The sequence below is a fragment of the Suricata suricatta genome, chromosome 9 (genome assembly GCF_006229205.1).
Source record: "Suricata suricatta isolate VVHF042 chromosome 9, meerkat_22Aug2017_6uvM2_HiC, whole genome shotgun sequence".
Taxonomy (NCBI): domain Eukaryota; kingdom Metazoa; phylum Chordata; class Mammalia; order Carnivora; family Herpestidae; genus Suricata; species Suricata suricatta.
The window spans coordinates 103,151,696-103,161,465 of record NC_043708.1 but is presented as its reverse complement, the minus strand read 5'-3'; positions in this window follow the sequence as shown (position 1 = coordinate 103,161,465).

Genomic DNA, 9,770 nt, shown 5'->3' with positions numbered 1-9,770 from the left:
CTCAAACTCTCCAACACACTGAAAAGAAAGGAATGCTTACAAGCTTATCCTATGAGGCTAGCATTACCCTGATACCAAAGCCAGACAAAGCCACTACAAAAAAAGAAAACTACAGACCATTATTCCTGATGAAAATAGATGCAAAAATTTTCTACCAAATATTTTTAAGCCAAATTCAACAGTTTGTTAAAAGGATCATTCACCAGGATCAAGTAGGATTATTCCATTCATATGCAAGGATGTTTCAATAGCCACAAATCATACATGATATACCATGTTAACAAAATAAAGGATAAAAACCATATGATCATCTCAATAGATGTAGAAAAAACATTAGACCAAATTCGACATCCATTTATCATAAAACTCTCAACAAGGTGGGTTTAGAGGGCAAATACTTCAACGTATTAACAACATACTCAATGGGAAAGAGTTGAAAGCTTTTCCTCTGAGATCAGGAAAAAGATAGGATGTCTGTTCTCCCCACTTTTATTCTACGTAGTACTGAAAATCCTAGCCACAGAAATCAGACAAGAAAAGAAATAAAACTATCCAAATTGGTAAGGAAGAAATAAACCTGTCATTATTTGTAGATGACATGATGTTTTACATAGAAAATCCTAAAGACTCCACCAAAAAACTACTAGAACTAATAAATGAAAAGCTATGGTACACAAAAATCTGTTGTGTTTTTATACATTGATAATGAAGTAGTAGAAAGAGAAATTAAGAAAACAATCCCATTTACAATTGTACCAAAAAGAATAAAATATTTAGGAATAAACTTAACCAAGGAGGTAAAAGATCTGTACTCGGGAAATTATAAAACACTGATGAAAGAAATTAAAAATGATATAAATAGAAAGGTATACCATGCTTATGGGTTGGAAGAATTAATATTGTTCAAATGTCCATACTACCCAAAGCAATCTACAGACTCAATGCAATCCCTATCAAAATACCAGTAAGTATTTTTCAAAGAACTAGAACAAATAATTTATGTGGAAGCAAGAAAGATCCTGAATAGCCAAGACAAGCATGAGAAAGAAGAACAAAGTTGGAGGTATAATACTCCCTGATTTCAAACTATACTACGAAGCTATAATAACCAAAGCAGTATAATATTTGCACAGAAACAGACACGTAGATAAATAGAGTAGGATAGAGGCCCAGAACAAACCCACACTCATATGATCAATTAAACTATGACAAAGGCAAGAATACACAGTGGAGAAAAGGCAGATATTTTCAATAAACGATGCTGGGAAGAGTGGACAGCTACATGCAAAAGAATGAAACTGGACTACTTTCTTACGCCACACACAAAAATAAATTCAAATGAGATTAAAGACCTACATGTGAGACCTGTAACCATAAAACTCCTAGAAGGCAACATAGGCCATAATCCCTTAGACATCAGCCTTAGCAACATATTTATGGATATATCTCCTCAAGCAAAAGGAAATAAAAGCAAATACAAACTATTGGGACAACACCAAAGTAAAAACAGCAAAGGAAACTACCAACAAAATGAAAAGGCAACCTATTGAACAGGAAAAGATATTTGCAAGCAATACATCCAATAAGCAACTAATATCAAAAATATATTAAGAATTTATACAACTCAACATCAAAAAGATAAACAAATAACCCAATTTAGAAAATGGACAGAAGAGCTAAATAGTCATTTTCGAAAGAAGACATACAGATGCCAAACAGACACGTGAAAAGATGTTCAATCACTAATCATCAAGGAAATGCAAATCAAAAGCACGAGATATTACCTTAAACCTGTCAGAATAACTAGTATCAAAGACAAGAAATAACAAGTGTCAGTGAGGATGTGGAGAAAACGGAACCCTCTCACAATCTTGATGGGAAATGCATATTGGTGCAACCACTGTGGAAAATAGTATGAAGGTTTCTCAAAAATTAAAAGTAGAAATACCTCACAATCCAGTAATTCCACTGCTGAGTATTTACCCAAAGACAACAAAAATAATAATTGAAAAAGATATATGCACTCCTATGTTTATTACTTATCCATTAAAAAATGAGATCTTGCCATTTGCAACAAAGTAGATGGACCTGGAGGGTATTAGTTCCTAAGTTAAATAAGTCAAAGAAAGACAAATACCATATGATTTCATTTATACATGACATCTAAAAAAAATAAAACAAATGACCAAACAAACAAAAAACAGAAACAGACCCATATACAGAGGACAAACTGGTAGTGGTCAGAGGGCAGGGGGGTTGTGATATGGGCAAAATGGGTGAAGGGAAGTGGGAGATAGAGGCTTCCAGTTATGAAATGAATAATCATGAGGATGAAAGGCACAGCACAGGGAATATAATCAATGCTATTATAATAGCGTTTGGTGAGAGATGGTAGCTATACTTGTGAGCATAGCATTACACACAGAGTCGTCAAATCACTACATTGTACACCTGAAACTATGCAACATTGTGCCTTAAAATTTTCTTTTAAATAAATAAAATTCAAACTGAAAGCCTGAAAGATGAGTGAGGAGCTTTCCAGGAGGAAAGCAGGGAAAGAGAAAAACATAATTCAGAGAAAATCTGCAGATATTTTTATCATGAATATTAGTCTAAAACATCACTAACGTTGGTTCCTTAAAGGGAAAAATTATTTGCCTTCAAATTTTAATATAGCAGTTAGTGTTTAGAAAGGAATAAAGGGATGTGACAGCTGCTTTTCCTACTAAGTTTCTCAGTCCAATAAATTTCACCTGTTCATGTAGGTTTGTTTTAATTTATACATATGTTAGAGTGTTTTTGACACAAGATTTGCTCTTTAGAAAATCTAACTTTCAATTTTATTGACCCCATGTTTATTTTCCAAATTACACACCAAAGCAAAATACAACCACAGTAGGATTTTCACCATTTTGGGTTGGTGCCCATTGCTTTAACTTGCATTTGACTTCCCAGTTACTTGAAGGCTTAGGCTTTCTATTTCTTTCAAACATATAGAGGGTGCTTGATAAATGCATTAGATGTTTTAACCACCAATGTGTCTTAGACTCTGGATCTGGAGTTCTCTCTTGTCCAGCAAGATAGCGGGATACAGGATTAAAAATTCAAGAGAGGCTAATGCCTAGGAGGAGACAAGAGCCCTGAGTAAGGGTCCTTGCTCCATTTTTATTAGGTCAGCAGGCTTACAAGAATGATGGGCATACACAGAGAAACAATGAAATGGTGAACATTAGCTCACAGGCGGAAGAAAAGGGGATTTTGGAAGTATGTGGTGTTGGGGGGTTGGTTCAATACAAAACAAGATTCTGGTGCTGGGTGGAAGGTTGTTTACAGCAAACAAGAGGCCCCACCTCTGTTTACCTAAACTGGCCTACTGGACAAGAAAGACAGAGCATGCTGCCTCAGGGTCAACAAGGCACTTTTCTTTTGCTAATTAGCTTCCCTCTAGGCAACTTCATCCTGCTGCTCTATAGCCCTGTTTACCGGTTTTCCTAATTTGGTCCTTCCTTCCTGTGAAAGCAGCTTTCGTTTATTGTACTAAGGTAGGGGCATTTCTGCCCTGAATACCTAATCTTGTTTACCTCATTTTGGATGTTTTCTTTCTGAGATTCCCTATTCCTATACCTTTGTCCTATAGTGGGGCCTCTGCCCCATTTACCTAATCTTATTTACCTAATCTTATTTACCCAAACGTGGGTGTGTGTACATCCTATGTCTTTCTAATTCTTTATGCCTTGTTAATTACTCGTGTGAAAGGGCAGTCTACTTGAGAACAGCTTGGATTGGTTAAAAATATAATGCCCGGGGCGCCTGGGTGGCTCAGTCGTTAGGCCTCCGACTAGAGCTCAGGTCGGATCTCACGTTCGTGGGTTCAAGCCCCGCATCGGGCTCTGTGCTGACAGCCAGCTCAGAGCCTGGAGCCTGCTTCTGGTTCTGTGTCTCCTTCTCTCTCTGCTCCTCCTCCTCTCATGCTCTGTCTCTCTCTGTATTAAAAATAAATAAAACATTAAAAAATTAAAAAAAAAATAAAATAAAAATATAATGCCCTTGGAGTGCTTGGGTGGCTCAGTTGGTTAAGCATCCAAATTCTGTTCAGGTCATGATCTCATGGTTTGGGAGTTGGAGCCCTGCCTTGGGCTCTGTGCTGACAGCTCAGAGCCTGGAGCCTCCTTTAGATTCTGTCTCCATTGTTCTCTGCCCCTCCTCCACTCATACTCTGTCTCTTTCTCTCAAAAATAAATAAACATTAAAAAATAATAATGCCCAGGAGGAGGAGCCAAGATGGTGGAGAAGAAGGGAGCTCTGTAAACTTCGTCTTCCCCATCGATCGAACTGAGAAAGGCATTACTCTCATCTGCAAGAGCGGAAGGAGAAAATACAGACTCCAGAAAGAAGACAACCTCAAAGATACCTGGGTGAGTAAGTGCTAACTGGGGAGATTGGAAAATGGGCCAGCCCAAGACGGGCAGGGGAGGTGGGAGCCCCACCCCAACACGGGGCAAGCATGAGGAGCCAGAGAGACAAAGGGAAGAGACAGAGAAACTGAACACACTCAGAGTACTGTCTCTGGGGAAGAGATAAAGAATGTTTAACCACGCTCAGAGAGAGAAACTCTCACTCCATATATAACTGCTGGGTAGCCTAAATCCCAAACCTGGGTGGTACAAGGGAAAGAACAGCTTCCAGCCCTGTGCCATCCTGGCGGGGAGTCAGCGGCATCAGCTGCAGTGCCAGGGGTGCTCACTTCGACCTCAGCTGCGGGAGTGTGAGCAGGCACCTCATTTCCACGGCACATCTTGCCCCCAGCAATGGCCGCGCAACTACTGAATCCTGGGTACCAACAGGGAAAAAATAGCCCCCACCCCTACGAATCCTGGCAGGGAGTTGGCAGCAGTGGAGGCCGGGGCTCGCACTTTCGGCTGCAGGAGTTTGCAGCTCATTTCTGGCATTGCCCAGTGCCTCAGGCAGCAGCAGCCAAATCCGGCCAGAGACAAGAGAAACTGCTCCCTCTCCCTAGTGATCGCTATCCCAGCTGGGGGCTGGGAGTCCACAGCAGTGTATGTGAGGGCGTGCACTTCACCTCCTGCTGTACACCTCGCTTCAGGCAGCACACCTTGCCTCAGGCAGCAGCAGCCCAAATCCTGGCCTGAGCCAAGAGAAACTGATCCCTCCCCCTAAGAAGCCAGCCGCCAAAGCAAGTACATCTCATCTGAGGTAGCATAAAAGTGCATGGACTAGGACTTTGAACTGAGGTGGGTCTGGAAAATACAATTTGGCTCAGCTGCAGCACAAGGAGATCGAACTCATTAGAGTGTCCGACAGTGCTTAGTTCCAGCGGAGCTTGGCGTGCTGCCATTCTACTCTCTACAGCCACCAAGGCAGAGCCTCTGAGAGCAGCCCTTAAGACCTACTACTTCAAACCATGCCTGTCTACAAGGGGGAGCTGCTATTTTTTTTCTCTTTTTCTTCCTTTTTCTTTCTTTTTTTTGTACTTATTTTTTGTTATTATTACCTTTTTTACTCAAAACATTTTTTAAAATGTTTACTCCTTATTTTCCTTTCTCCTTTCTCCCTCTTTTTTTTTCTTTCTTGCAATTCAGATATATTCTCCTGTATCTCATCCTTATCTCTCCCCTCAACTGGTCATACACTTTTAGACTGTCCATTGTCTTTCATTGTCTCTGACCCCCTTTATTTATTTTTTCTTTTTTCTTCTCTTCTTTTCATCTCTTTCCTCTCCATTTTCTTTCTTTCCTTTCCCCCTTTTAATTTGTTTGTTTGTTTGTTTGTTTGATTTGTCTGTGCGTATGTGTGCTTCTGTTCCCTCTGTGTTTGTCTGTCTGTTTTCCCTCTTAGGGCTACCCCAAGAAACAAGCCAAAGTGTGCATGACGGTGAGTCCCAAATATCGCTGAGTAGGAAAATAAAATATTCAAAGGCACAACAAGAGAAACTGAGAGACACCATTAAAAGAATATTTCCTGAAACGACAGGCCCTGGACCGTCAATAAGCCTCCTTTAACAGAACAATATTAACAGGTGCACAGTGCACAATGAGCTTTTTAAAGCTGACAAGAGACAGAAAACTAGCAAAATGACAAAATGAAGAAACTCTCCCCTGAAGAACCTCCAGGAAGAAGTCACAGCCACAGAACTGCTCAAGGCAGATCTAGACAACATACTGGATCAAGAATTTAAAAACTTGTCATAAAATTAATCACTAGGGTTGAAAAAAGCATCATAGAAGCAACTGAGACATGGGTAGGAACTTTGAAAATAGGTGTGATGAGTTACAAAAAGGCTATAAATGAGGTGAATAATAAAATGGAGGCAGCCACCTCAAGGATTGACGAGGCAGAGAGAAGAATAGGTGAATTAGAAGATACAGTTATAGCAAAAGAGGAAACTGAAAAAAAGAGAGAGAAATTGATCCAGGAGCAGGAAAGGAGAATTCGATACCTGAGTGATACAATCAAATGGAACAACATCCGTATCATAGGAATTCCTGAAGAGGAAGACAGAAAGGTCCTGAAGGGATACTAGACCAAATTATAACTGAGCATTTCACAAATCTGGGAAAAGAAATAGACATTCAAATTCAAGAGGCACAAAGAACCCCCTTAAGACGTAATTTGAATTGGCCTTCGGCATGACATATCATAGTGAAACTGGCAAAATATAAAGGTAAAGAGAGAATTCTGAAAGCAGCTAGGGCCCTCACGTACAAAGGGAAACCTATCAGAGTAGTTATAGACTTATCTAATGAAAATTGGCAGGCCAGGAAGGAATGGCAGACAATCTTCAATGTGATGAACAGAAAAAACACGCAGCCAAGAATCCTTTATCCAGCAAGCCTGTCATTCAAAATAGAAGGAGAGATAAAGGGTTTCCCAAATAAACAAAAATTGAGATAATTCATCACTACCAAACCGGCCCTACAAGAAATCCTAAGAGGGACTCTATGAGGGAAATGTTGCAAAGAATACAAGGTGCCAGAGACACCACTATAAACATGAATTCTAGGGAGAACACAATGACTCTAAACCCACATTTTTCAATAATAACACTGAATGTAAAAAGACTGAATGCTCCAACCAAAAGACACAGGGTAGCAGAATGGATAAAAAAACAAAATCCATCTATTTGCTATCTACAAGAGACTCATTTTTGACCTGAAGATACCTTCAGGTTGAAAGTAAAGGGATGGATAAATATCTATCATGCAACTGGAAGCCAAAAGAAAGCCAGAGTAGCCATACTTATATCAGACAAACTGGACTTTAAAGTAAAGGCAGTAACAAGAGATGAAGAAGGACATTATATAACAATTACAGGGTCTCTCCATCAGGAAGAGCTAACAATTACAAATATCTATGCACCAAATTTGGGATCACCCAAATACATAAAACAATAATCACAGACAGAAATAATCTTATTGATAAGAATGTGCTAATTGCAGGGGACCTTAATACTCCACTAACAGCTATGGATAGATCAAACAGACAGAAAATCACTAAAGAAACAATGGACCTGAACTACACATTGGAACAGATGGAATTGATAGATATATTTAGAACTCTGCATCCTGAAGTTAGGAAATTCACCTTCTCATGTGCACATTGCACATTCCTCAAGATAGATCACATAAGTATAACAGAGATCATACCATGCACACTTTCAGATCACAATGCTATGAAACTTGAAATTAACCACAGGAAAAAGTCTGGAAAACCTCCAAAAATGTGGAGGTGAAAAACCACCCTACTAAAGAAAGATTAGGCTAATCAGGCAATTAGAGAAGAAATTTAAAACATTGGAAACAAATGAAAATGAAAATACAACAATCCAAAATCTCTAGGACACAGCAAAGGCATTCCTAAGAGGAAAGTTTATTGCAATCCAGGCCAATTTCAACAAACTAAAAAAGTGCAAATTCAAAATCTAACAGAGCACCTACTGGAACTAGAAGGGAAGCAGCAAGAGCACCCCAAACCCAGCAAAAGAAAAGAAATAATAAAGATCAGGGCAGAAATAAACAATATAGAATCAAAAAAACCCACAAAAAAAACAGTTGAGCAGATCAATGAAACCAAGAGTTAGTTTTTTGAAAAAATAAACAAAATTGATAAACCTCTAGGCAGGCTCCTCAGAAGGAAAAGAGAGAGCACCCAGATAGACAAAATCACGAATGAAAAAGGATCTATTACCACCAATCCCTTAGAAATACAAGCAATCATCAGAGATTACTATGAAAAATTATATGCCAACAAAGTGGACAACCTAGAAGAAATGGACAAATTCCTAAATGCACATGCACTGCCAAAACTCAAATGGGAAGAGATAGAAAGCATGAATAGACTGAAAACCAGTGAAGAAATCAAATCTGTTATGAAAAATATCCCAATGAATAAGAGCCCAGGGCCAGATGGATTCCCAGGGGAATTCTACCAGACATTTAAAGCAGAGCTCATACCCATTCTTCTCAAAGTATTCCAAAAAATAGAAATAGAAGGAAAACTTCCAAACTCATTCTATAAAGCCAGCATCACCTTGATACCCAAACCAGACAGAACCCAGCCAAAAAATAGAACTACAGACCAATATCCTTAACGAATACAGATACAAAAATACTCAACAAGATGCTAGCATATCAAATTCAACAGCATATAAAAAGAATTATCCATCATGATCAAGTGGGACTCATTCCTGGGTTACAGGGATGGTTTAATATTCACAAATCCATCAATGTGATACATCACATTAACAAAAGAAAGGATAAAAACCATATGATCTTGTTGATAGATGCAGAAAAAGCATCTGACAAAATACAGCACCCATTCTTAATAAAAACTCTTGAGAAAGTCAGAATAGAAGGAACTTACTTAAACATTATAAAAGTTTTTGAAAAGCCCACAGCTAATATCATCCTCAATGGGGAAAAACTGAGAGCTTTCCCCCTGAGATCAGGAACACTCTCACCACTGTTGTTTAACATAGTGCTGGAAGTCCTAGCATCAGCAATCAGACAACAAAAGGAAATGAAAGGCATCAGAATTTGGCAAAGAAGAAGTCAAACTTTCACTTTTCACAGATGATATGATACTCCACATGGAAAACCTGGAGACTCCACCAGAAGCCTTCTAGAACTGATCAATCAATTCAGTAAAGTTGCAGAGTACAAAATCAATGTACAGAAATCAGTTGCATTCCTATACACCTATAATGAAGCAGCAGAAAGAGAAATCAAGAAACGGATCCCATTCACAATTGCACAAAAAAACCATAAAATACCTAGGAGTAAACCTAACCAAGGATGTAAAAGACCTATATGATGAAAACCATAGAAAACTTATGAAAGGGATTGAAGAAGACATCAAGAAATGGAAAAATATTCCCTGCTCATGGATCGGAAGAATAAACATTGTGAAAATGTCATTACTACCCAAAGCAATCTACACATTCAATGCAATCCCCATCAAAATTGCACCAACATTCTTCTCAAAGCTAGAACAAACTATTCTCAAATTCGTACAGAACCACAAAAGACCCCGAATAGCCAAAGTAATATTGAAGAAGAAAACCAAAACAGGAGGCATCACAATCCCAGACTTTGGCCTCTACTACAAAGCTTTCATCATCAAGACAGTATGGTATTGGCACAAAAACAGACACATAGACCAATGGAATCGAATAGAGAACCCAGAACTGGGCCCACAAATGTACGGCCAATTAATTTTTGACAAAGCAGGAAAGGGTATCCAATGGGAAAAAG